Source organism: Plectropomus leopardus, chromosome 13 (assembly GCF_008729295.1).
Source record: "Plectropomus leopardus isolate mb chromosome 13, YSFRI_Pleo_2.0, whole genome shotgun sequence".
Classification (NCBI taxonomy): domain Eukaryota; kingdom Metazoa; phylum Chordata; class Actinopteri; order Perciformes; family Serranidae; genus Plectropomus; species Plectropomus leopardus.
In genome coordinates, this window is record NC_056475.1 from 32,930,292 (window position 1) to 32,957,714 (window position 27,423).

At 42.3% G+C, this 27,423-nt stretch overlaps 1 protein-coding gene across 1 annotated transcript in view; it reads left to right on the forward strand.

Moving 5' to 3' along the window:
• The first annotated feature begins 752 nt into the window (after window positions 1-752).
• nrip1b (nuclear receptor interacting protein 1b) overlaps window positions 753-27,423 on the forward strand; it is a 47,251-nt gene continuing 20,580 nt past the window's right edge. The window contains exon 1 of the mRNA XM_042498976.1: window positions 753-987. The gene's annotated coding sequence lies outside the window, so the exon portion shown is untranslated. The remainder of the gene's footprint in view (window positions 988-27,423) is intronic.

Below are 27,423 nucleotides of genomic sequence, written 5' to 3' on the forward strand. Positions count from 1 at the left end.
TTATTTTCATTTTTAGGCAAGTTTGTGAACCACTGAACTTTTAAAATTGTCTTGTCTATCTCCTGCTGTGGAGCACTTTTTGAAGATTGTCGTGTTTCTGAAAAGTATTGATGTACAGATGACTGCTGACAACAGTTACAGTTACTATAACTTTTCATTTTATGATTCTCTTTTCACCACAGGGACAAGTAATAAAGGAATTTCTCTCCAAGGCTGTGACACATCAAGCCCACGTTGGGCCGACGGCGAGCGACAGTTTCGTGAAGAAATCTTTTTCTTCCATGCCTCCATGGAAAACAGCACACTATTGATTGATTGGTTGATTGGGGACCACATTTAATAACAGCAAAACTATATCACGGTATCTCTTCACACTCAGTACTTCCCAGACACATGCCTTTTCACTGATAAAACTTAGTATTGGAGCTTTTAAAAGGGCACAGTCAAGTTTCACTTTCGGTCAGTTTTAAATGGCAATGCGAAAGATTGTGTTTCGTTACGTAAACTAAAATATTATACTACTACTACTACTACTACTACTACTAATAATAATAATAATACAATTATTATTATTATTATTATTATTATTATTATTATTATTGTTATTATTGTTATGTAGTTATCTCCATTGGGCTGTAGTGGCGGTGGGAGTGTGTGGGCAGGCTGAGTGAAGGCTTGTTCCTTTAAGGGTGGTGTCAGCGGCGGGCGGGGGAGGAGGAGGAGTGTGGTTGTCTCCGTTCACTGCTCTCCAGCGAGGAGACTCGAGAATAAACAATTTCCACAGACTGCACGTTACACGCCTCAGCTCGATCACAGTCGCAGGACAAGAAAAGCCGAGGCATTTTTTGGACTACAATTTTTGTCAAGCGTTTTTTCCCTGCCAAATTGTCAATACAGATGCAAACGTATTCATTGGATTTGCCTCGTCCTGTCGAATAAGAGCCTGACGATGCGCCTCTCCGGCTGCTTGTGGGGTGGACAACGCAGGTAGGAGATCTACGTGCTCCACACAAACGCATTGTCATATCTGCACAATTATTATCAGTACTGGGTGGTGGGGGCGCGGTGTCGAGGATTATACGAGACGATATTGTGTTTTGTCGAGGAGAGGAGATGCGGTGTGTGTGTTGTAAGGCGAGCAGAGGCGCAGCGGCCACAGCTCGGCACTGGCGCTGGAAAGGCTGCAGAAAGCGGCAGAGACAGAGCTGCTGTGTGCGCTACTAACGGGTTCTGTTTTAGCCCACAGACTCGTTCAGTATCGGCCGCTGTCTGTACTTCCTGGGTGCCGTACGAGCAGTGAGTAAGGCCTACAACAGAAGTGTGTGTCCGTCTGAAAATCTGCTGAAATGAATGTCAGCTGCAGTTCAGGGATCCTTATCCTAAAACGGAGCATCAGCAGCTAAGCCCATTGAAACCGCCCTGCTTCTTTTCCGAGTGTATTTTCGGCGATTGTCAGACTATTACCGAATTCATAATGTAATCGCGTGGGCTAATTTAATCCCAATACTCAGAGCAGGGCTGTATGTGTCAAGTAAGTCGAAATGTAACGTTGTAGGTGATCACAGATCGGATCAAAACAGGAGACAGCCTCCTGTTCTGAAGTAGTTTTAGCACCACCAATGGGAAATACTTAACACTTGCACTGTTATGAAAATTACTATTGGCAAGTCCTGGTCCTTGTAAAGATCATGAAGGACTAAGTGAAGTAATCTCTTGAGATTGAGTCATAAATTGGCTTTATGTTATATTAATACAATCTATAGCTGTGCTTGTCCAGGATACATAGGGCAACTTCATAAAAAACCACCCTGATTGCCCAGACACTGGGGGCTTTTTGGTCTTCCTTTTTTTTGGTTAAACCTGTATGTAAATGCCCGATAGTCTTACATTTGCCTTGCTTTGTATTTATTGTAGTAGTGTCCTGTAGTGTCATTTTGTGTTATTCTTCGCTGTGCCTTTCAGGGGAAGTCTGTGGCAGTGGCACTAACCCCAAGCCTGCAGTGTAGCAGGGGAAGGTAGTTAGAAATGTTACAAAGCATTGTCTCATTGTCTGTTGATACAATAAGTCTATATTACAACCAGTAAGACGGTAACATATGGTCTATTAATGCATCACAAACAGCCATGACCAGAAATCTTGGTTTAGTCAATGGTTTCCATCAGTGGTTATTTTCTCAACCACATTCTTACAAAAAATCAATTTGTCCGAACCACTAGTAGGTCCTTTCAAGCAGTCTCACCAAAATGCACTTGAGTTGAAGTTGTTATATTGCAGTGTGTCACTTCATCATGTCATCAGGTCACATATGTTTTGATAAAGACAAAGACTTAGATGTTTTTCAGTAACTGCCAGGGAGGTCTTTTTGAATACACTAAGCAACATGTTGCTATCTTTATTGGTCCAGTACCTGCCTTCAACAGTTTTTGTATGTGTGCAACGCTATGTTTATTTAGGTCTTTTTGAATGGCCTTTGCGGAGGTGTTCCTTTTGGACTCTGGATTGGTGTGGAAGCAAAAGGTCAGGGGCTGAAGTTTGCTGTGAGTTACAGGAAAGAGGGCAGAGAACTTCAGTTCAGGTTCCAAAAGGGCAGATTATAAAGCTTTCCAGCACCAAGCTGATTGGATGTCGTGATATGAGGATAAAACAAACAAAAACCGCTGTGTTCAGTTAATCTGCTTCCCTTCACAGAACCACTGTAACTTAGATGAACACTTAAAGTAAGATGGAGAAAAGGCAAACCTTTTCAAAGCCTTTTAAATACTGTCTCTGTCTAGGGGTCTGCCTTTTAGCCTTTCTTTTGTTGAGCATTTAAGCTGCTTAATTATTTGACCTGAACTTATACAAGATGTTCAAGGTAGTTCAGCTTGTCCTCTTTTGCTGTAGATAAATAAACCTACCCATTTATAACCCAACTTTCAACCTGCACTTTAAAAGAACTTGTGTTTGAGTGGTCTGACCAGTGTGCTGGAGCTCAAAGGATCCTCTGTGTTGGATGGAGCTTGATTTGACTGGGCCATCTACTATTGTCCGGGGAGCTGCTGTTGAGTGATGTGCAATAGTCTGCAACAGAACCAGAGGACATTCAAATGGCCAAATGCAAATGATTTTGAGGCTGCTGAATAGTCACAAGACTGGACTCTGCACTCTTCTCTCTTATCCACTGGCTGCCTTTCATGACAGCAAATCTTATCTGCCATCAAAACGCTGCTGTATGAATGTGTGTGCATGCGCTATTGTGCATCATGCCAAATACCAGATCACACTGCTTGTTGTTACTTAGTAACTTTCCTTTCCCCTTTAAGTAATGTGCTGGACGGTGTAGTTTTCTGCAGGGTGATGCCACAGATACAGGAGTACCTTCCCAAGCAGTTATCTCTTCTAACAGACAGTGTCTCTAACTACTACCACTGTGCCAACTCAAACCCCACTGTTTGTAAATCTGTCAATCAAAACAGCATGAGACACGGGGTGGACAAAATCTTGGAATCTTGGTTTTTGATTGTTGAGATATTCTGAAAAAAAACAAAAACAACAGACTAATGTTCAGTCTGCCAGAACTAGTGTCATTCATTTACTGCAGAGTTTTTGATTTATTATAGACCTGGGAGCTGCCCAGCACTTGTGTTGTTGGCTACAGAACATTATTCAAGGGCACTTTGACAGTAGATGTTGAGGAATAGAAGCCTCTCTCATCTACTTCCAGGCCTGTACTTCAGCCCACTGAGGATTCAAACCAGAGACCTTTTGGCCACAAGCTCATTTCTTTAATTGTTGGTCTCTATAATGTTTGTGCAGAGCATGCATTAAGCCAAATCATTTATTGTTCTCTTTATTGTTTGTTTGTTCAGTAGACACTCTCCACTAATAATTATACTCAGTACAGCCCAAAAGATTTATACCACAACAACAATGATGCTGTGAATTTCATAGTCAGATGAAAACATTTCGTTTTCATTGGCAAGACAAGATAAGTCAAAGTTGATCAGAGTGATCCGTTTTTTTAGTTTCTTACTATTAATTGGATGTTAGCTTCTTGACTTTTCTCCATGCCACCTCCACCACACTGCTAACACACTCACACAGAAACACGCACTGCATGCGCGCGCGCACACACACACACACACACACACACACACACACACAAATATTATACAGACTACAGTACCATACAACCAAGTCTTGATAACACCACAGGGTGAGCTTGCATAAATTTGGAATGGAAAATGTCCTGAAATGGATATGACTAAGAAGAGGCTAAAATGTCAAGGTTGGAGCTATTAAAGTGTAATCACACACAGACCAATGCAGCGTGTGAAGCCAAAACAAAATTGAATAAAAGATGAATATATAATCCAGACTTTAAAACTAGCAGTGGAGCTCTTCCATCTTTAGCTGCTGTTTAATTAGTCAGGGACATACATCAAGTAGAAACGTGCTGTTTACTGATTTCTTTTTCTCAGAATATTCTGCCACTAGAATACACAAAGAATGAGACAGCATCAGAAAACAAGACAAAAAACTACTGACATCAGTTTTCTCTAAAATCTAAAATTCTCCAAAATCCAGTGAGTGTGTGGGCAGTTTTGGAGTATTCCCACTGTGGGCTGCCTGGAAAATAAGGTTTGGTCAGGGCTCTGAGTTACAGCAGCACTATCTCATTCAGAGACAATAACTCCGGCTCCTGTTGGTGCTTCTGTCATGATCAGAAGGCAACCAAAGTCAATGGGCCTCATTTTGATGACAAAGCAAGAACTGCTAAATGCGTTTTTATAGCCATCGCTGCTGGAATGACGAAATGCAAGGAGGAAAGATGGATGCCTCCGTTGCAACTGAGTGCTATACTAACCAGATCTCATCTGTTGAGTGACTACCCTCCCACCTCCCCCTGCTCCTCCTTGCCTTTCACCCTCACCTCCAACTCTCCAGCCAACTGCCCTCATGCTTTACCTTGGCCTTGGTGCAAGACAGGCCCCTCAATTATCTCCACCAATTGATCGCTGCTGATTGCAATTGCAGTGAATTATTTAGGTTTTTGCAGATATTGCTCACTTAAGGGGAGAGGGCCAGAAAGAGAGAGATACTGTGGGTCAAATAAATTCCATGGTACCCACAAGTGGTATCGTCCCGTTTCATAAACAAAAGCTGTGGAAGCCTAACTGTGGCGATAAAGCCGAGCAGGGAAACAGCAGCAAGCTACCTTGTACTGTGGTACTGTGGTACTAGCAGCTCAGTCTCCACTGTACCTCACTGAAATGCTAAGCACAGACTGAGGAGATGTAGTGTGGAGAAGCGGACCTCCTGGGTGATGTGAGAGGACCTGACTCCTCTCCTGGCTGGGTTGGTTTGGTCACAGCTGAGGAGCGGAGTGGAACTGACTCCCTCCCTTGCTCCTTCCCTTTCTCTCTGTCTCTCTTGCTCCTGTGGCAGAGTGGCTGCCCCCAGGATGTAGAGGTGCAGTAGGACGGTTTCTCTACCATTGTGGTGAGTGTGCTGCCAAGATGCTACAGTCAGACAGAGGGCAAAGTCTCTGCTTTGCCACAAGCAGGCCAATGTCACAGGCCTGTCAGAGTGGGCGGGCTGCAAAGGGAATGAGGACAGACACTCATAGATAGAAGGAGTATCTAGTCCGTGTGAGCTTGTGACAGAGGGTGTCTGCCTTGTTTTCTTACAGAGGACAAAGATGGCAGATTCATGTCTATCGTAGATTTTGTTTAGCTGTGAGAGACAGAGCATGTACGTTATTAAGACTGTGATAATACTTTTGTTAATCCCAGGGATCACAGCAAACATGGATTCAAATGAGCTTGCATCAGCCTCACTCAAACAAAACAGCTTCTGACAGGCCGCAGACATGCCTGCTGTACCTTGTGTGCTAAATGCTATTTGTGTATTATTGCATGTGCCCCTGAAATGGTCTAAGAAGCCTAAGGGTTGAAGGCTAGAACAGCGGTCACAAAGTCCAGAGACTGAGGTCGGCTGTCATTCAACTGTGTCTTATTTTAACCCGGTTATGTGGCAGGAGTGCAGGGAGAAGCTGGGGCTAAGTGAAAATGCCACTCATTCCTGAAGAGTCCCTGGACTTGTCAAGGTTAGTGGCTTGTCTTTGTAAGTTGAGGGATTGATGCATGAGCCTGTCTGGCGCTGAATTCAAAGTCCAAAGCTGCCACACAGGCAGCAGCTCTCTCCCCACTACCCCCCTCCCTCCCTCCCTCTCTCTCTTTGCAGGCTATCACAGGGCCCCGTCCTTCTCAACTTCTTAGCAGCCTGTCCTTTTGGGAACCTTGAGCAGCCCAGGCAAGGACACAGCGTCTGGTGCAGTAAGCCTGTGCAGAGGGGGAGGCTTTACGTAACGTTCTGCTTTAAACATCGGTGTATGACTTCCCTGACACGGAGCAGTGCGGTGCAGAGTTGCACAGCTCACAGCACATGTCCCCTTGCACCTCCGGACGAGTGAGGGGGGGCAGAGAGATACCTTCAACTTAATTATATCTTTCTCTTTTTAAAGCTTTTGTTTGAAATTAAATTTTCCCAGGCAATTAAGTAAAGAGGAGTTTTTAGAATTTATGAATGAATGATTGATATATTGCACAGGATGACAGGGGAATGGGGGTTGGAGCAGGAGATGCATGCTGTGAGGTTGTGTCTGAAATTCATTTACATTCAGGGCTCCAGACTAACTTGCCGCTGGTGTCACTGGGGCTAGCAGTTGTCTCAGTTTGTTGCACCAGCACATGATTTGCACCTTTTTTGTTATTATTATTATCTAAATCATATATATATATGCCCACAGCACTATCTGATTGTTTACATTTTATAAGTAACAGCCTATCAACAGTGAAGGCTGCCATGTCACAGACTGACCAAGAGACTGGAGCTGCTGCAAGCGAGCAGAGCTGTGTGACCAGCACAAGGCAGCAGGTTTTACTTTTGTTGTAATAAACATCACAGTCTCATATACTGAAATTGCAAAAACACCCAGATGCATAAAACTCTGTGTAGACTCCGGGACTAAAACTGTGTTCACACCATAGACTGTATATAAAGATGGAAGACATGCCCCCACTTACCCCTGCTATGCCTCAGTGAGGTTAGAATATCTGCGATACAGGTGTTGCGGTGGTGATGTCATCGAGAGTTGTAGTCTGTGCAGTAGCGATATCCGCGGATGGGGGAGTTCCCGTCAAAACACAAAATCCCCCTTTGTATCATGGAATAACTCATTAAAACCGAACTTATCATAAAAACAAATACTTGACCCAGCATCAGGGTGATGAGAACTACCTTCAGTGTCAGAAACCATTTTTAGGAAAAATTTATTTGGTGTGTACTTTGAGTTTTTAGTTTGGCCTATGTCACATTCACTTGGAGGGGCAGGCTTTATGACCTATACTGCAGTCAGACAGCAGGGGGTGATCCAGATTGAAAAATTACACTTAGGGGAAGCTGTTATGTTGTCCATCTTTGTATACAGTCTATGGGCAGCACAAATACAGAATTATGCACCCATATTCTGTTGGTCAGATTTATAAAGCTATGCATATTCCTTATTCTTTGTTAGAAACTTTGATCATTGTGGCGCTGGGCACACAGTGGCTGTTTAGGGCCCTGTACATTCCAAAATGGGTGAAGTTTGGGGAAATTCATGAACATCTTTGTGCCTGAGAGCTGTACTTTTATGCCACCAGCACAGCAACACTTCACAGATTATAGTTCTCCATTCTACTGGCAATATTTAGGTTATTTTCAGTGTCACTGCGAACGCTCACATATTCTCACATTGCTTGGTTTAGCTGGAGGGGCGGAACTTGCCAGACCTGGGGTTTCCCCACTTCCTGGTTGATGTAAACCCACATTGCATAGAGGTTGGATATACAGTAACTTGCTGAATGATGTTTTGTGCTGCACACCCCAAATCATTTTTGCTTGAACTGTAATTATGTAACTTTTTGACTCTTAGTGATGAAATGAATTGGTTGCTGGGCAACAAGGGACCTGTGCGGGTGGCCGCAAAGAGTCAGATTTATGTGAGTTCACATAGATCTTCTGCACATGATATAGGTTTCCAGAAGAGGAATGTCATTAATTCCACTGGAAATCCTTATTTTTGTAAGCTATATAAAGCTAGATGATTTTTGTTCATCCAGAAGAGTCTGTCTTCTAAGGTGCACAAAGACAAGCCATGGAATGGCTATGACATTACACATACCCTGCACTCCATTTTATATTTGTCAGTGAATACATAAATGACTCATGGCACTTCTAGTAAACATCTTTTAAGAGGACATGGTTAAATAAGCAGCACATCTCTAAATTAAAAAAAAAAAAGAATGCACTCCTACACCACAAAGCAAGGACCAATGACTTTTGGTATAACCCCAGCCCCCCTCTTTCACTGAAAGTGGTCTCTTGAATTTCTGAAACATGCTGTCCTTTTGTGAACCTCCAGCCAACTTGTAAATCCATTAGTGAGGGAGCGTTATTCACTGTGTCCTCACCAGAGCTGGGTAAACACACTGAAAGACTGTGGTTCACAAGTGCAGCTTTCTCATAACTACGAGAAGGCGGCCAGTAGTAGAGAAGCCATTTGAGAGGAGATGGAGAGCACTGGGCTGATGACTGGAGGCAGCCATATGACCTATTACTTTGGGAAAATGGACTGGTGACCAGAAGATTGCTGGCTCATACTCTGCTCACCCTCTGCCCTTCAGCAAAGGCAGTTAACCTGGATTCCTCCAGTAAAAATCCAGCTGTAGGAATGGGAAGAGATGTGCAAGAGTGATAATCATGTAAGTGACTTTGAATAAAAGTGTCCACTAAGCAGGAAGATTAATACAGCTAATAGAATCATAGCTTGTGTTTTCAAGTTATCAAGGAGCCTGACTGCTGAACATGTAGAACTTTTTGCAGTCAGCCCTTCTCTCTCTCTTCTCTCTTTTTGCACTCTTACACACACACACACACAGAGAGAGAGAGAGTCACAGACTTCTCTCTTTTCCTGTGGCATTAAGCTGGCAGAGCATGACCTTGACCTGATTGCTGCGGAGGCTTTTTAGGTAACCCTCCAGAAGGAGATCTAATCATGTGACACCCTTCACCCAGCCTCACCCTCTATCCTCTCTCCTGACCTTGTATGTCTTCAAAGATGAGGGGGGTGTAGACACTCTCCAAAGGCGTGCATGCAGCCGCAGGGGCTGTCATTCAGTTGGGTAATCACTCCAAGGTCAAACCGGGTTAAGGTCGTGTCAGAGAGAGCGGTGTAGCTCCAACCATCACTGCTCCCGTCTGAGTCCTGGAACAGTTGGCCACAAGTTTCCACCATGTTTGACTGCAGTGACGAAGGCAGCAGGTTTAGTCATCCCCCTCAATTCTCAATCACTGATACCAGCATATGTCAGGCAAAGGTCATTTCATGTCCACAGTGATTCATGTCCAGAGTGAGCTGGCTGCTAGGATTTGTGTTGATGCAGTTGCCTTCACTGACTCCCTACAGCTGCCCCATGCTGGCTCACCATCTCGCTTTAGAGCACACTACTGTCTCTGCTTCAGAGTATTTTTATGCTAGTATGTTAACATTTCTGCCCTCTGAATATGTTTACCATATGGCTGGGTAAATTAAAATCCTGCTGTCACAACCTATAGTGATGCCCATGTCTCCATATAGCATGTGTTGTGACAGAAAATAAGACTGTTTTTATCTATTTCTGAAAGAAGTATTTCACCGATATAAAGAAAGCCCTCTCATAAAACTAGGTCGTCTCTGCAGTAGAAAGACACAAAATACTTTTGAAATTTGTGCTACATGACCAGAGAAAAAGGTGCCTTTGCTCAAGAGGTAGAAAAACTACAACTACCAGAATGCTACATCCCTTATCAGATGCTTCCACTGGTGGGTGATGAAAGGTGGAATGGTTTGTGCAAAACAATGGCAGCCAGCTAGATATCGTGCTACACAGTGTCAACAGTGAGCTAAAACATGTTTCTGAAAACATTTAAGTGGGGGGAATATGCAACTCAGTAACAGACTCTTGGTTTTTATTTGATCAGTGCTGCTTAGTTTTTCTGTTTGATCTCCGTTTTTTTGGCGCCCACTTTCTGTTCACAAACTGTTGCCATTACAGCGAAAGGGGACAATAAAATTAGGGCTGTAACTAACAATTATGTAAATAATAGATTAATTGGTCATTGGCTTGATCAATGAATCTCATTAATACGTTTGTTTTTTTTTATATTTCTAATTCTTGATTCAAGTATTACTTCATATTGACAATATAAGTGAGAAAGTGCACTAAAAGGTATTTTTTTATGTTCATACCTGAGCTTTAAAAATAATATTAAATGATAACTAATATTAAAAACTGAAACACAAACTAAATGTAAACAGGCTTTGCTACATCAAATAGCTTTAACAACAGGCCATGGAATAACAAGAACAAAAAAGTATGCTGTTCTACGTTTGCAAAACATACTGACTTTTTAAAGTGCAAAAAAGATATATGTCGCTTGAAGAGGGACATGAGCTGCTTAAACAATAATAACCAATAAAAAAATGTAAATCACATACTCTCCACAGGACTTTCTCCCTACACTTGAGCTGCAAACTATGTAAAATGATCTTGCCTCTCTCACACACACACACACACACACACACACACACACACACACACACACACACACACACACGGAACATAAATGGCATTCTGTTCTGTCACTTTTGTGATCTAGCTATGTTAACATTAGTTAAATACTCTTCACATGCTTGTCAAGCTTGGTCACGAGTAAAGGAAACACCTGCCCGAGACGAACTACCTGTTGAGAGACTAACCTCACATTTCCTCACTTCAAACCGGAACATAAATGGGATTTTACATTGACTAACCCTACTGTTTAGCTCCAACATGTTTTTGTTTGGGGTGCCATATCATTACCCTGGTGCTCCTGTGCCATGCCAGATCACTTTTACATAGTGTGTAGCTAACACACTCCCTGGTTTCTTCCCGGTACTCAACGCAAAGTGCTGCCATACTTTGATGTTTCCAGTTGAACTGTTTTCTCTACTTCTGACCATGTTTCAAATGTTTTCTTTTTCAAGTTACCGGCTGTGCTCACTCAATCTCTACGGCACGTGATGTGAAAGCTCCAAGACAGAGCTAGTGACGCAGTAATCATACAACACAACAAATCAAATCAATAGTGACATTCATTGGCAGCTATTTTAATAATGGATTTCTGTCAGTTTTATCATTTTGTTGTTGCAGGTCTCATTCAAATACATTCCCGAAAACATCTTAGTCAAGAAATAGGCAGTGCATCAACATAATCTTGATTTATATTCAATCAGCACTGCCTAGTTTGACGTTATCTGGGAGGTCTGGTTAGATGAAGGTTTTGGAGTTTACCACAAATTGCCCGTATTGTTTTCATACACAGCTGGTTGAAAATTAGTATCCCTTTAATTCCCAGTGTGGGAGGAATTTCCGTTCTGATATGTTGCCTCTGTTTCTATTTTAAATTTATTTGTGAAACATGATTTATGTAGTTAGTGAACTTAAATCCTGTTTAATTAATAGAATTCAGTAGAATTACAGGGCATTTTGTCAAGTCATGAAAATAGCATCAGTGTAACGACTGTAAACTCTGTTCTTGAGATCATAATAAAAATGTAATCTGATTATTTCTTAAGCTATCCCCTAATATGAACGTAATACTGTGTGAGGTCGATAATGGGTGAGGAGGGGAGGGACGGACAAATGAAGGAGCTAAAGGGTAGGACAAACTGGATTTTATTCTGTAAATGCTATAAGTTGTAAAAAAAGACCTTGATTTTCATTGTAAGTATAATGTATACACTATTTTTAAGGTCTGTGTTACAAAGCAATAAACTTCATACTCCTCAGAATTCAGACCACATACTTTTTAATTTCAGCAATTACCTTTAATACTTAAGTACATTTAATATCATAAAATTACTTTTGATACTTAAGTACAGTAAATATCAGATACTTGAAGACTTATACTCAAGTAATATTCTAATAGGTGACTTTAACTTTTATAAAAGTTATTTTACTGGTAGGATATCTGTACTTCTACTCAAGTGTGGCTTACTTCAGCTATCACGGGAGTAAAGTGATCCAGATGCAGTGTCTTCAGAAAGCATTCAGACCCCTTCACTTTTTTTCATGTTATTGTGTATTGTGCAGCCTAATGCTAAAATGGAGCACTCTGGACCAGGTTGGATGCTTAGCTCTCCCTCAACAGGCCCCATTGTCATTTTCATACTTTTTAATTGAAAGTGTCTGTACTTTTTAAATTTTTGCATTAATACAGCATGTTTTATTCAGTACTTGTTAGTGGGAATCAAACTCCAAACCTGGGATCATTAGCACAGTGCTCTCCCCTGTGGTCCCAGCACTTCAGAAGCTTTCTTGATTATGTGTGTTGTCTCGTTAGACAGCTAAAATAAAGGTGATCGCCTGCTAGGATTTGACATTTAAAATCAGACACCATTTGTCGCCTGCCTGAATACACCTTCACACAATGCACACACATAAAAGCCTGAAAGAACATGTTGCTTGTATGATTTGGATGGTGATTTTCAGCCTGGGCCCTTCAGAGCTGATCCTCTTGTACGCTGTGTTATGTCCAAAGAGAGAAGCACAACACAGGTATCGCTGACTCATTTGTCATTTGAAGTTGAGCCTTGTTTGGGTTGTAAAAGGTTATGGAAGCTCCAGTGAAGCTTGTATAACACATGAGATATTGTCTTTTTTGTAGAAACACCCACATACACACGTACACACACCTAGGGCTAGCACAGAGGAGCTACGTGCTTGTGTAACTGTGTTTACCCGTCTGGGGCTTGTGCTGGCACAAGAGCCAGACGAATGTGGTTTATCCAGGGCCTCTTTCTTTCTAAGCCACCTTCCCTTCCATTTCACGCTGACCTTGGTGCTTATGAGGAGGCAGGGCTTGACCTAAATCCACCCCCTTAACTGGAACTAGAACCTCCACCACCCCGCCAAATAAAGAGACCTGACACCCTATTCTGTTTCATCCAGTGGCCATTTTCTCTGTCTGTGATCATATTTGCTGCACTTGACGCATAACAGTAAGATAGATCCCAGCTCCTGGGTTTTTGCAGCGTGTCTGGCAGCAGAGAAAAGTGGAGCAGCGGCTCCATGACTCGTCTCTGAGGCACCAACATATCTGTGTGCACTAGGTCACCATTAGCACGCAGGGGCTTAGCACCGGGCTGGTGAGAGTTTAGCAGCAGGTCAGCCCTCCTCTGTTTTTTAAGTGCCGTGTCAGACTGTGGCTAATGCAAATAAGTACACATATGAACACATGTAGTGGCTAGCATCTGTTGGGACTAATGTTCTTGTACGGGCAAACTGTGTGACACTAGGGTGTTACCATAGGGGTACGCTGGTGTTCAGAGAGCTTTTTGTCTGTCTGTCTGTCTGTCTGTCTGTCTGTCTGTCTGTAAGAGCATCATGAAATCAAATTTTAAAACTGCACACGTCACACTCTATGGTTTCAAAGGAATAAGATGTGGAACAGCACTGTGATGAACAGTGATAAGGAGCTACTGCTACAGAAAAGAGCGAGCACACTACAGTTGAAGTACAATTATTCACTTTGGTAAGTCTCTTTAAAGGTCAAAGGTTTCCAAAAGGTGATAATTAAATGTCACTCTCACTCCCATAAATATAGCTCTCAGACAGAAGTTAAACAATGGTTGCTAAGCAACACCAAGGCGCCAGTGAGTGATGATTTTTAGCTGATGCATTAATATTTAAATTAGCTGTCAAAGGTATGTGTTGATTGGGTATTTCACGTATCTTCAACAGGAATCCAACAAGGATAGAGACGGTGTTGCAGAATAAACTGTGTTTTATAAATGAAAGTCAGAGCTGTTGTCGGAGGAGTGTGGCCATCCAGGAGAGCTGTGGTTTATGTATGGAAAGATTACTAAAGCAGTGCATGGGTGAGCACAGCTTAATGAGGGGAGGGTTTGCATGAGAGCACCATGCGTGATCTGACATATATCATGAGCTGTTCTTCCCTACACAGAGGCATTGGAGGGGGTCAGTGTCATGCTACCAGGCACGAGGGCAGCTCCCAGATCAGCTGCTCCCATAATATCTCCTCTAGCCAAGACAGGCTCACCATTTTTCTGGCTGGATGACATGTCCTACCTTCATGGGTGTTAAATGACGGCAAAAAGCAGTTTATATGTCTGTGTTTAAATAAGGCCGACAATCCCATTTAGCATTCTGAGTAAGATGTGAGTTGATGGCCACTGAGAAGAGGAGATGTAGAACACAGGAGGTGTGCTGCACTGATGAGGCCTGTAGATGGTGTTTAACCTCGGAAGCAGCTGTTGTATCAAGGCATGGTAGGGTTTTTGCCAGGGATGTCCCGATCCCATCTCAAAGATCGGTTTGATGACGACATTTTTAACTGATCATTATCAGCTACATTGAGCTACAGTACAGCCAATCCAAGCCTTTCTTTACATCAGCTGTCACGCTTGTGTTTATACTCACTAAGCTTTCATGCACAGCAAAGCAACAAATGCAGCTGTTGTCAACTCACCAACTCTCCACTGTCTGTCTCTCCTATACTTCACTGAGTTTCATGTGTGTGCAAGGGTAGCAGCTGAGCTCCGCTCACCGCCAAACACCACACGCCATAAAAAACACTGTATGAGACTAACTTGTGATTTACAAAACTTATAAACACTCGTTTTATTTCAGCTTAGTATGAGTCTTTGTGTTTTGCTGTCACATATAGCTCATGGTGAGGAAAGCTAACGACAAGCACACTGACCACGCCACTGCAAGTGTGACAAAAACCAGTAAAAGTAATTAATTCAGGTAGCCTAGTCAGTGCAAAAGCTGTACAGATGACGAAAAAACAATAGTCTTGACCAACAATTCAGTCAGCCAGGCTACAGAGGGATTTATACTTCTGCATCATTTGATGTTGTGAAGACAGACTTTTCTTCCTTTGTTTCACTCTCTCTCTCCCTTTTACTGTCTCCCTCAATCATGCTCTGCAGAACTCCTTGCATGATGTTAGAGAGGAGAGAAAAAAAAAGAAGAAAAGTGGGTCAGGGCGACCTATTTTTTTTCCCACAGTTCACGAAGGCAGAGGGTGGCGGTGTTATCGTCAGTTAGACGAGGAGCAGGGCCTGATGGGGAGGCAGGGCCTTGTCGCGAGACGCAGCCACTCAGAACTGGGTCAGCAGCAGAGGCTACGTCTTGTAAACGGCTTGTCATACTGGAGAGAAAAGCTGCAAATGACCCATAGATTATATGCCCCAAGCTGAGCACTGAGGTCTCTCCTAACTCTCCAGCCCCACACTTCAAAAAACACATGCACATATAAGCCATACAGTAGTGCAGGAGTCTTGGAAGCACTGTCACCTCCTATAAGTTCCTCTCTCCCCCTCTCAGTATCCAGTAATAGCGTTTGATTACTGCAGTCAGACCTGACAAGCTCAAAGCCCCAGCCACACACGCTTATAAAAAGGATCTTTTCACATTTCTCTTTCTCTGATACACGGGTCGCTGTTTTCTAAATATAGGCCGCTTTCTCCCGGATTTGCTCGACTTTATTCAGGTCAGGTTATTTACTGTACCAAGTTCAACTGTGGTTGTAAATTAGCAATACAGATGCTTTTTCGATTGCAATGACCTCTTTGCATATCATCTGTGCCAATGCCAGATATGTGAATAAATAATTTGCCTACATGAGCCCTCATGAGACATTATTTTTCTCTGACCAAAAAACGCTTTTATTTGCAGTTTTTTTTTTGTTGTTCTTCTTGTTATTTTTTACAATTGCTAACATTTTTTCTCTTAACATAACAACACAGCTACATCACACAATTAGCCGAATGGTTAATTTTGTATTCATTACCACATTTTGTTTATTACATACCAACAATGCTCTCTGCATGCAGTAGCTCAATCAACACAAGGCAAGCCGACTCGATATGAAATTATGAAATTCTGTCCAAGAGGAAGGTATAGTTTGTCATTGCATAACAACAGCTGATGGCATTACAAAAACAGCATTATTTTTCATGTTTCACTTCTGCCTGCATACAATAGACAGTATGAAGTCTGTTCTTTATCATTCACTTTCCTTTTACTGTAAAACACTCTGTTTTTGGTTAAGGGTCAAATGTGTGCATTTTTGCTAACATACCATCTTAAAGGGGTGAGCCATCTCACATTTATGGTATGTTGAGTAGAAAATGTGACAGAATTACTGCAGTAAAAGTTTTATTAGCAACATGAAATTGCTGCCAGTGATCAACAAGTAATCCAACATACATATCCTTTGCTTCACATGTGTAAAAATAGAATACACAAATACAATGAAAAAGACACACATCGAAAAAAACACAACAATATTTTAGACTGTCCTGGTCGAGCTGCTCCTCTGCCCTCCTTCTCTCTCTCATCCAGCTGAACACTCTCTGCTCTCTTTCTGCTCCTCTGGATTGTTCGGTATCTACACTGAACAAAATCAATCTAAAAATCCCCTTTTTACTGTTTTGGCCCATGTAAGTGAAAAAAACTTCAGCAGCTGGCTATGCCTCAGGTTGAAATTGGAACCAGCTGGGATTTATCTATTTTACACTTAAATTAACTATTTCTCAATATTTCAAAGGTCTGCTTATTCAAAAATGTTCACTGGCTGTTTCAGTAAAGCTCTTGAGCTGCTGTTGTTGCAGAACTACAGGCTTTCTACTATATTTAAGTTTTTGAACATTAGGTTTCTTGCTAATAATTAGGTTTGCAAGCATTTGTACATAAGACCAGAAAGATCCATTACTTCACTTCTGAGCTTTTATGGAAAGAAAATGAAAGCTTTTTAGAACTGCGTAAATTTACTGCATATTCTAGACAGCCAGTGCAGAAGTCAAACACTCCAGTTAATCTAATGTCCTCTTGAGGCTGATTCCAAAACAGTTATTCTCCCATGTTTAAATGCCCAACTTGACAGCAAAAATACATGTTTACAAAGTGGTGCAAAAACTGTTTTGGTCTCTATAGCTAATTTCAACATTCATGATAACTGTACAGTGAAGTTAATATAACTAATCTGTTTACATCCTATTAAATCTTAAAGTTATGCATATTTAAGAGTGGGGCAATGAGTGACAGGCTGTCAGCGAGGCCTCGCTACAAGCTATATTTTAGATCTAGCCCTCTCTCCTCCACAGCTCCACCCTAAATAACTCAAGGGAGTTCAGCACTGAGTTTATTTTATTGCACCACCTGTATTCATGGGTTTCCCACACATTTATATGATTGTCGTTGTCTGCTGGAACAACGTCTCTGCTGCCACATGTTAGACTGGGGCGACGCGTCGACGTAATCGATTACGTGAAAACATCGACTCACGTAACGTGCATTGACATGTCGCACTGTTTCACACAGCGCGCATAGTAAGAACGTGAGCAGCGCCGAGCGCGTTGTGTTTTTGTTAAGGCTCATGTATCGAGTCAGAGCGTGCACACTGCTCGCCACGCTTGTCGGGCGCGTCTCAGCTGCGTGTGAGCTGCAGAACATCTAGAGAAATGGTGGCTCACTGTTTTTTATTTACACTTTCTACTGCGGTTTTAAGTCTCTCGCTCTCACAGAGATGAGGAAATACAAAGATGTTTGTTTTACCTCAACTTCCTTGTTAACTTTTTAAAACAAAAGCTATCTGACTGTGTCTCTGTGGACAGAATGCCATCAGTTGCTGATACAATGCATTTTATTTTGAAACATTTACAGGACAGGGTTTTCAGCTGTGCAGGAGCTTGTATAACTTCATAAGTGAGTGGAATATGTGCTTATAAATATGAAAATACAGCACTCATATCAGCAAGCAGCGATATGCCTTAAGGCCCAGTCAAGGCTGGACTATTGTGATGCAGAAAGAAAGTACTAGTTATAATTATTTATGTTAAAAACTATAAAAGTTATAGTTTTATTCAAATTGCATTGATTTTACTGTCAGATGTTTTGTTGGACTGCTGGATTTGAGGTTTGTTACTGTAACAAAGAGTAACTGATTTGTTACTCCTCCTAAAAGTGGCTTGAATTTTAAATTGTTTTATCTATTTTGCTGTATGCTAAATGTAGTTTGCACTACATTCCTTTAATTTGAATGGAACGAGCTCTTGCTTTAATTTTATTTTGGATAGACTTTATATCAGACTGTAAAACACAGATTACCAGTTAAGACTGGGCTATTGCGGAATAATGCCCTGCAGTGTATGACAAGTTTTAAAATGTTATTTTCGGTAAATTCATTGTTATATTAATTAAGTAACAAAAAAAAATAATGGTTAGATCAATAAAAAATAATGGATAGATTAATCGATTAATCGAAAAAATAATCGATAGATTAATCGATAAAAAAAATAATCATTAGGTGGAGCCCTACCACATATAGATTTTTATTTTTGGACCTGCACTGTTCAGTAGGAGCACTGTTGGAATTTAGGCTTATAAAGAGCGTACTCTGAGTACAGATGGAGCAGTGCAACACCATGCACTGAGGAAGAGAAACATAGTTGGTCGTTTTAATATTTCAACACACCCATCTCCCTGATATAAAAGCTAGATTTTTGTTTTTTGATGAAAGGGATTTCTCATTTGTGTCTACTTTCTGTCCCCACTGATGGTAATCATATTGGTTTCGCTCCATGTAAAACCAGCCTTATTAGCCAAGGTGTCAGACTAACAAACATAACACAATATCCTGAGGTTGGGCTAAACATGGCGGGAGATCGGATTATCAGTAAGACTCCGCTTAGTACACACACCTGGCTCTCCTCAGTGCCACAGCTCCTGCACCCTGCCACTGCCGGCCAGCAAACCTCTAACGTTATTCTTAGCCCCAGAACTTCATGTCTCTGTGCAAAAGCCCCTTAACACTAATTGAGGAGACTGCTCAGGGTTCATGTCGCTCAACAACAGCCTCTGAGGGGGTGTATGCGTGCGTCTGTCTCTCTCTCTCTCTCTCTCTCTCTCTCTCTCTCTCCCTCAGTGTGTGTGTGTGTGTGTGTGTGTGTGTGAAGGTGAGACATGCTGAGCAGTAAAGCAGTTGGCCACTACGGTCAGTGTGTTGTGGTGTTGTGTTTTTGTTTTTGTTTTTGTTTTTTCTCTCTCATTTTTGGTGACAGGGAGCCACCACAGTGCCTTTAGCAGATGGTTTCCAGCAGGCGTGTATATGACATGTGATAACATTACAGTTTGGAAAGGTCAGGCATGAAGAGAACCACTAGGAGGGCTGAGCCAGACTCACAGTGTTCAAACCTCTAGTACAGTCTCTGCACATACACAATTGTGCAGTCAATGTGTGTTCTGTCATAAGGAAAGGCCTTCCATAAATTTTCCAACACTCCTTATTGAACAAATTGCTTCTAACAGGAATACAAATATTTACTGTATAACTGAACCATGGTGGCCTGAGTCACAGTCGCAAGGAGGGTGCCGCAATATTTGCATGCTGATAAAAGCCTTCTTTGTGCTTTTACAGCAGACGACACTCAGCTCTCATGAGAGAGCGGAGTTTGACAGTGCATAGCCAGACTTTGGACTTGGGACCATAATGTTTACTTTGGAAAATCAGAGGTCTTCATTGGGAACCAGCAGGTCATCATCAACCTGTCAAAACATGGCTCTGAGGCACCACCCCCTCCCTCAGTCAGAGAACCTTGATTGGGCACTAAGCCGCTGCTCATCCTTGAAACAGAGGCTGGGATATTTGTTTTGAAGCTCCAGGTCACTCTGTGCCAAAGGCTCAGCAGAGCTGGGAGGAAAAACACTCTGGAATTTCCTTGTACGTAAACAGCACCTCCGGAGTGGATGACCATCTCATCAAACAGGTGTAGCATACAGCCCCCCCCCCTCCCCCCCCCCCCCCACCCCCCCCCACACCCCCACCCCCACTACAACCCCCCCCCCCACACACACACACACACACACACACACACACACACACACACACAGACACACCACCACCATCATGACATGGGGCTTGTGCATGAAGAAGGGAGAGCTTGTCATTTAAAAATAAATCTGTGCAGACTGTGTCATCAGACATTTTGAAAATCTGTTTCTATCTCAGTCTGACAGAGAGGTTAAAGTTAAAGCATTCTGATAAATCTCTCCCCACAGAACAGATAAGGAGTGGCGTAGATTGAAAAAAAAAAAGGGCCAAGGGGAAATGGGGAGGATGAAGGGGGGGGGTTGTAGGAGAAGGGCTGAGATGTCTATCAGGCTGCGTGAAGGTTTTTCTTTTTTTTTGTCTTGCAGATCCAGTTCAAGGGCGCCTGCAGGCGAGGCAGCTCTCGCTCTTGTCGTGCCAACGCTGCTGCTCAAGGTCATATGAGCCAGCCCTGTGACATTAAAGAGGAACAGGAAGGGTGGGGGGGGCAAACACATACACACACTCTCTCACACAGAGAATTGAGCTGTAACTAAAAAGTAGGCTCTCATTCCTTGAATCGTTCCTGTGACTTTGTGCTCCGGTGTCTGGGTCTGCACTGGGTTTGTGAGGGCAAGAGCTTTTTAAGGCCAGTAATGAGAGTGTCTTATTCTCTCTGCACATAGCCAAGAGATCCTTGGCTAACTGCTTTGTAGGACAGTGAAGCAGTGGCAGATGCTTCCAGATGTTCTTCAGTTGAGGGGTGAGACTAAAGAGTGTTTTTTGCTTAAATGAATCTAAAGTGTTTTAGCCTTCACTCCAAAGAGACATTGTGGTACAAGCAAACTAGTCCTATACACACACACACACACACACACACACACACACACACACACACACACACACACACATTATTATTATATATTTCGGGTCCTGGTGTTGTGCATGCTGCTCACTGTCACACTGTCGTGGTCTACTGGGACACTTGAATACAAGAAAAAAGCCTCAGATAATGTCATCAGTGACTTTTCCCTTAAACAAGGTCCAATTTCTAAATGGAGATTTGTGTAATATATCATTTATTTTGGGGTAATGGTGCCTGCTTGCCTTTATGTTTATACATGATAAATACATATTTGATAATAAGAAAATGAATCACACATTAAATGTGCATTATGCTGTTAATATAGATCATGTGGTCATTTTCCAATTTAGCATTTTGTGATTAAGACATAAGGGATATGTTGGTATTAAATGGATTTTAGGAGCATTTTTGGGCATGGATACAGCACATTTGGAAAATGCATCTCAACTGGGGTTTTTATTTCAGTTTGTGACACACGACCTCTCGTCTGTCTACAGTTGTCTCTGTGTGTTGTCATGGATACGATGTACACAAACCAACTCACCAGCACTTTGCAGAGCTGTAAGGTAGAGATACATGCAAAATAAAATCCCACATTTGTGGTAAGAAGGAGAAACACATCTGCTTTCAAACTTTTTGAAAGACTTGGATATCAACAGGTTTTTGGATATGTGCAGATATTGCAGCATAAACCTTTTCAAGAAGGTGAAGGAAGAAAAGAAATAGTCCATCACCAGGAGGAAACCATGAAAATATACTATTTTTATACAAAGAAGCAAAATGACAAGCAGCTCCAGCTGTTCTACTTCCCCATATTTGGACGTGATGATGTTAGTGCACGTTAAACAGAGTATGCAGAGCTGCATGTAAACGGCAGTGTTAGTGGAATATAGGCTGGGATGATGCGTCGCCATAATCAATGATACTACATCGATTTGTTGATACGTCGGCGTTAGCAATCGCCTTTTTTAAGGCGAGTAAAACCTTAAAAGTCTGAAAATCGTGTTTAAGCAGATGTATATTATGTTGCAAAATAAAATGTCTAAATATCATTAGTCTGTGTTAACCACAGACTTTATTTAGGGCATTTTAACAAAAACCCATTCAAAAAACCTATAGACTTTTGGACGATGGAACCGGGAGTGCTACGAGGCTAATGGACTTCTGCGTTTTAGGACTCATTACTTCACCACTCTATTCTAGTTCACTAGTCCTCATGAGAGCGTGGGCAGCGCTGAGCGTGTCGTTTTTTTGTTTCGGCGCTTGTTATGAAATGAGAGCATGCACACTTCCTGCCTGAGCAGCGCTTGTTAGGTGTGTCTCAGCTGCGTGTCAGCTGCAGCACATCTAGAGAAATGGTGGCTCGCTGTTTTTTTTTTTATGCGTGATGTGCATGCTTGTCAGCAGGAATGGTCAGTGAATATAGTATTTTGATGATTATATTGACTCTGCCACTTTATACTACAGTCTAAAGTCTCTCTCTGTCACAGAGATGAGGAAATAGAAAGATGTCTGTTTTACCTCAACTTCCTTGCTTCCCTTTCAAAACAAAAGCGTTCTGACTGTGTCTCTGTGGACAGAATGCCATCAGTTGCTGATACAATGCATTTTGTTTTGAAACATTTACAGGACAGGGTTTTCAGCTGTGCAGGAGCTTGTATAACTTCATAAATTAGTGAAATATGGGCTTATAAATATGAAAATACAGCACTCATATCAGCAGGCAGCAATATGCCTTAAGGCCCAGTTAAGGCTGGACTATTTTGATGCAGAAAGAAGGTACTAGTTATAATAACTTCTGTTAGAGAAAAGTTATAGTGTTATTCAAATTGCGCTTATTTTACTGTCAGATGTTTTGTTGGACTGCAGGATTTGAGGTTTGTTACTGTAACAAAGAGAAACTGTTTTGTTACTCCTCCTAAAAGTGGCTTGAAAAATAATCATTAGGTGCAGCCCTACCACATATAGATTTTTATTTTTGGCCCTGCACTGTTCAGTAGGAGCACTGTTGGAATATAGCCAATAAAGAATGTACTGCCACTGAACTGCTAGATTTGAGGTTTGTTACTGTAACAAGTGTAGCTGTTTTGTTACTCCTCCTAAAAGTGACTTGAATTTTACATTGTTTTATATATTTTGCTGTTGGATTGCTAAATGTAGATTGCACTACATTCCTTTTACCTGAATGGAACAAGCTCTTCCATTAATTTTATTTTGGAGACACTTTATCAGACTGTAAAACACAGATTAGCTGTTAAGACTGGGCTATTTTTTGTTGGGGAATAAGTGAATACTCTGTCATGATTGAAGATGACTGAATAAAATATTGAAATATAAATGACAATAAAATTTGTTGTTATATTAATCAAGTAAAAAAAAATCAATCGATAAATCGAAAGAAATAATTGATAGATTAATCGATAACAAAAATAATCGTTAGGTGCAGCCCTAGTGGAATATTAATTTAGCTAGAAGAATATTATCTTTTTATGGAATAACGGCAAAAACTAACTAATTTGTGCATGTAAACAAACTCATTGTAGTCATGTGTTTATTGGTCAATCAGGTAAAATAAGACTAAGTTTTCTGGAGCAGAAGTAGTAGCCCATCATTGAAATTTCCTAGTAGATGTAAAAGTACAGGCAGACAATGTATGGGTCCACAAAGTCAGTCTCGCAGGGCGCTAATGGAGCTGCTTCAGGCTATGCATCAATATGACATCACAGATTACAATCTTTAGGCTTTGGGAGCACTTTAGGTACTCTCAGTGCTGGAATAACGGAGCAAGAAACTGGCCAACAAAACACTGAGTCATTATAATAACAATCACAGAGATGGGTGGAGTCATGCAGTGAAACAGCCCAATAGAAATTAGTAAGGTATTCCCACAGGGACTTATGGTGTGTCTGTGGGTTTTTACAGTGACCTTGATAAACTTAGAATATCTGCTCTCGTACAGGGGAGTTCCAGAGTACAGCTGAAGTTATTGTTATGTACTGTAAAATAAATGCTGTATAAGGTTGTGTATCTACTTTTTAAGGTCGTAGCCTTGCAGCTAATTTTTCTCATGGCTATTCACAGTATTGCAGTTAAATATCTCCTGCAGCCCAGGAAGCATTTTCTCTATTGGCCACTGTGAAAGAGACATCATTCAAACTGTTGAGAGGTCATCTCCAACTGCAAATTATTCTGACTTTTGGAGCCATGGTGGTTTATATTTGGTAAACTCTTCTCAAGTTGAGAAAAGCGATTTAAAAATCCATGACATCATTACAATGTAAAGTCTATGAGGCAAGAAGGAATTCATGGGCGGGGCCAGCAGGAGGAACACTACTGCACAAATTCAGTGGGTTGCATATAGGAAGTTAAAAATAGAAAACTTTTTTGACATAAGCGCCAAGCGAGCAACTCCATAGGAATAAATAGACACCATCTTTGGTCCGCTGTGAGGATAATATTAACTACAAGTGATGGCCACTGCACGTTTGAACAACTGCTTTCACTTTAGGAAACTCCCAGATGGCTCAGCTGACAAGTCAAAAGCATTATGCACCTTGTGTTAAAAGGAATTTAAATATTGCCAAAGTACTTTGAGTTTGAGCTCCCACCTGCGAGCTGAGCACATACGTGCAGCTAATCTGATGGATGTCAGAGGGCAACCACATCGCCAAAGAAGGCAAAGCATTATATTGGAGAGTGTGTATCACCGCAGACCTGTGCATGAAACTGAACTGAAGCAGATAACTACAGCGCTGCTAAATGGGTAGAAACTGACTGCAGAGCAGTCAACATGGTGGAAGATTTGGGTCTAGGGAATGTCCTCAGGTTGACATGTTGTCACCAGGCATATGTTTTGCCATTCCGTAGTTTCGCACATACAGGACAGGCATGGATCAGAGAAAACCTAACTGGACATCTTGAAAAGAGCACATGCTGTACCTTTATGCGGAGATAATTGGACGTCAGTGAGAAATCACAATTAGTATCTGCACACCATGAAACACACTCTGAAACACATACTGTATTTTACAGATTAAGGACTTCACATCAAGTTAGCATTTCCTGGACTAGTGTGTCCGGAAGCATTACTGTGGTTAGTAACTGTAGTGTCATTACTGTATTTCACATTGTAATTAGTTACATTACACGTGTACATGTACATGTACACATGTACATGACTGGAACTTGTGTCACTGTCGAACTCTTCAGGTAAACAGCTAAGAGCTTCGTACTTTGCCACAGAATACAGAAACAAAATGAGAGTGTTGTCTCAGAAAAAGTCATTTCCAGAAATGAAAAATTGAAGTTTAAATTGCAGCAGAGAAAGTCCTTTGGGTGTGGATAAATCCCCTTTGCATTCTCCTACAATATTAATGTAACTGTGAATTTTTTTTTTTTTTTTTGTGAATTTTTTTTTAATACTATCCTCCCTTCCTCCGAGTCTGTGTGGGATGACTGTCTGCCGCCTGTAGCCCAGTGAAAATCTTCCTCTATACAGGAACATATGTATGAAGCCTGATGACATCTAGTCTAAGTCTCTATGAACTGTACTTTCTTCTCAGACAGGATTTAGTGGATAAGTGTCCCTCGCACTTGTGATGCAATCCTTTAGAACACTAACCACTCAAAGCTGGATTTGAAGCTCCACTGAACCCAGTTGAACTTTGACATTTAAAGTGGAAGAAAAAAGTGTGCAACGGGTTTCCTCACTGCTGCATGTCCCTGGGGTGTTTGATCATACCTGCTCATCACCCAACTGGCATGGTACCATTTTGAGTCTGTCTTTTGATCAAATGAAAAAGCACTTTAACTAAACAATCGATAGGTACAGGGCTGAGTCCTGAATCACTCTAGCATAAATCTCTGTGGTGCCTGGTGTGGAGTCGTTGCTGTATCATTTTTGCTGATTAGTTTTCCCATTACTCAAAACAGATGTGTTCACTGCTGATGAATGATCCAGTAATGGCATATTTGTCACCCATTTGATATCTGCTGCTGCTACTTTGGTTCTCTAAAGAGTTTTAGTTTGGTGTAACACTGAAGTCCAGAGTCCACTGTGGACAGGAACATGTTGACCTGGCCTTTGGATTAAGACAGAGCGTGCCCTGTGACGTCTCCCTGTCAGCACTCAGCCACTTTTCCCTGATCATCACATCAATGCTGCGGTTACAGATAAGAGACATACTCAACACAATACTCACCACCTGTCTCACGTGAGACAGGAACAGATTCCCTTTCAAAAAATTATATTCTCAAAAGTCTACACACCCTGCTACCCCAAAACTGAGGTGCAAACTTACCAAAAACATCTACAGACACTTACAGCTGAAAGGGTTAGTGTAGCCCCCCAACTCAACCTCTGTCCGTGCCTGTGGACAGTAGGCTGATTCTGCAGCCTTACTACTCCCCTCCCTTCCTCTCTTTCTCTCCTCTCTCCAGCTCTGCTCTGCTCTGCTCTGTGTGTGTGTGTGTGTGTGTGGTGTGTGTGTGGTGTGTGTGTGTGTGTGTGTGTATGTGTGTGTGTGTGTGTGTGTGTGTGTGACAGCTGCCTAATTGGGCATTCTCCCCTCGTCGGAGCGCCTGCCTCTCCTCTCTCTCCTCCAGCCTGGGCCGGGGCTGCTGACGAATGGCAGCGGATTACAGATGAGGACACAGTGACCTGCCTGACCTTGCTGCACAGCTGCGGGGGAGGGAGAGTAGAGGGGGAGAGACAGAGTACTAGGGGTGGGGTGGACGGGGTTTCAGGACTGCAGAGGGGCAGAGTCGGGGTGGGGGTGGGGGGGGGGGGTGTCAGGTCAGCATAGGGTGAGGTCACATGAAGTGGGGCAGGATTTGTTGGGACAGGGAGTGGGGGTGGGGGGCTGCTGATGGAGTTTGCAAGGTGGCCAGGCAGGCAGGCGGGTGTACAGGCGGGTGATCAGTTGAATGAGTGTCACATCTCCACCAGTGTCAGTGGTCAAGGGCACGAGCCCTGCTGGCAACCACCACTGCGGCATTTGCCCCCCCCCCCCGATTTTGTAAAATTATTTATTTATTTCCTCTTTTTCCCTCCCCTGCTCATCCCTTCTTTTACTATTTGATGTGACTTTATGTGTCTATCAGATAAGCCTCTTCTATATCACTGCTGGCGCGCCTCCACACACCCCCAGGCCGCGATGTGGTCGGTCAAAAGTAGGCGTCATTCCTTGAGTGTGGTGAATTTTAATTTCTGAGTGCACCATCGATATTTCCATGCCCCCACTCCCCACCTTCCTGCTGTGTGTATGAGACTGCCAAGGTGAGGTTGTGTCCTCTTGTTAAGAGCGATTAATGGCACTCGTTATGTACATAATGAAATATCCCTGCTGATGCATAGGGTGGCGTTGTCTCTCTCTTTCTTGCCCTGTCACACACACACACACACACACACACACACACACACACACACACACATAAAGGCAAAAGGAATGTGTGTGTGTGTGTGTGTGTGTGTGTGTGTGTGTGTGTGTGTGTGTGCGCGTGTGTGCGTGCGCGCAGTGTAACATTGAGGATGCTTTGTTAGAGCCTCCAGGCAACTCCAGTATGTGTTTGATATAGTGTAGAGACACCCCCATGTAAGCCATCTCTCCAAATGAAA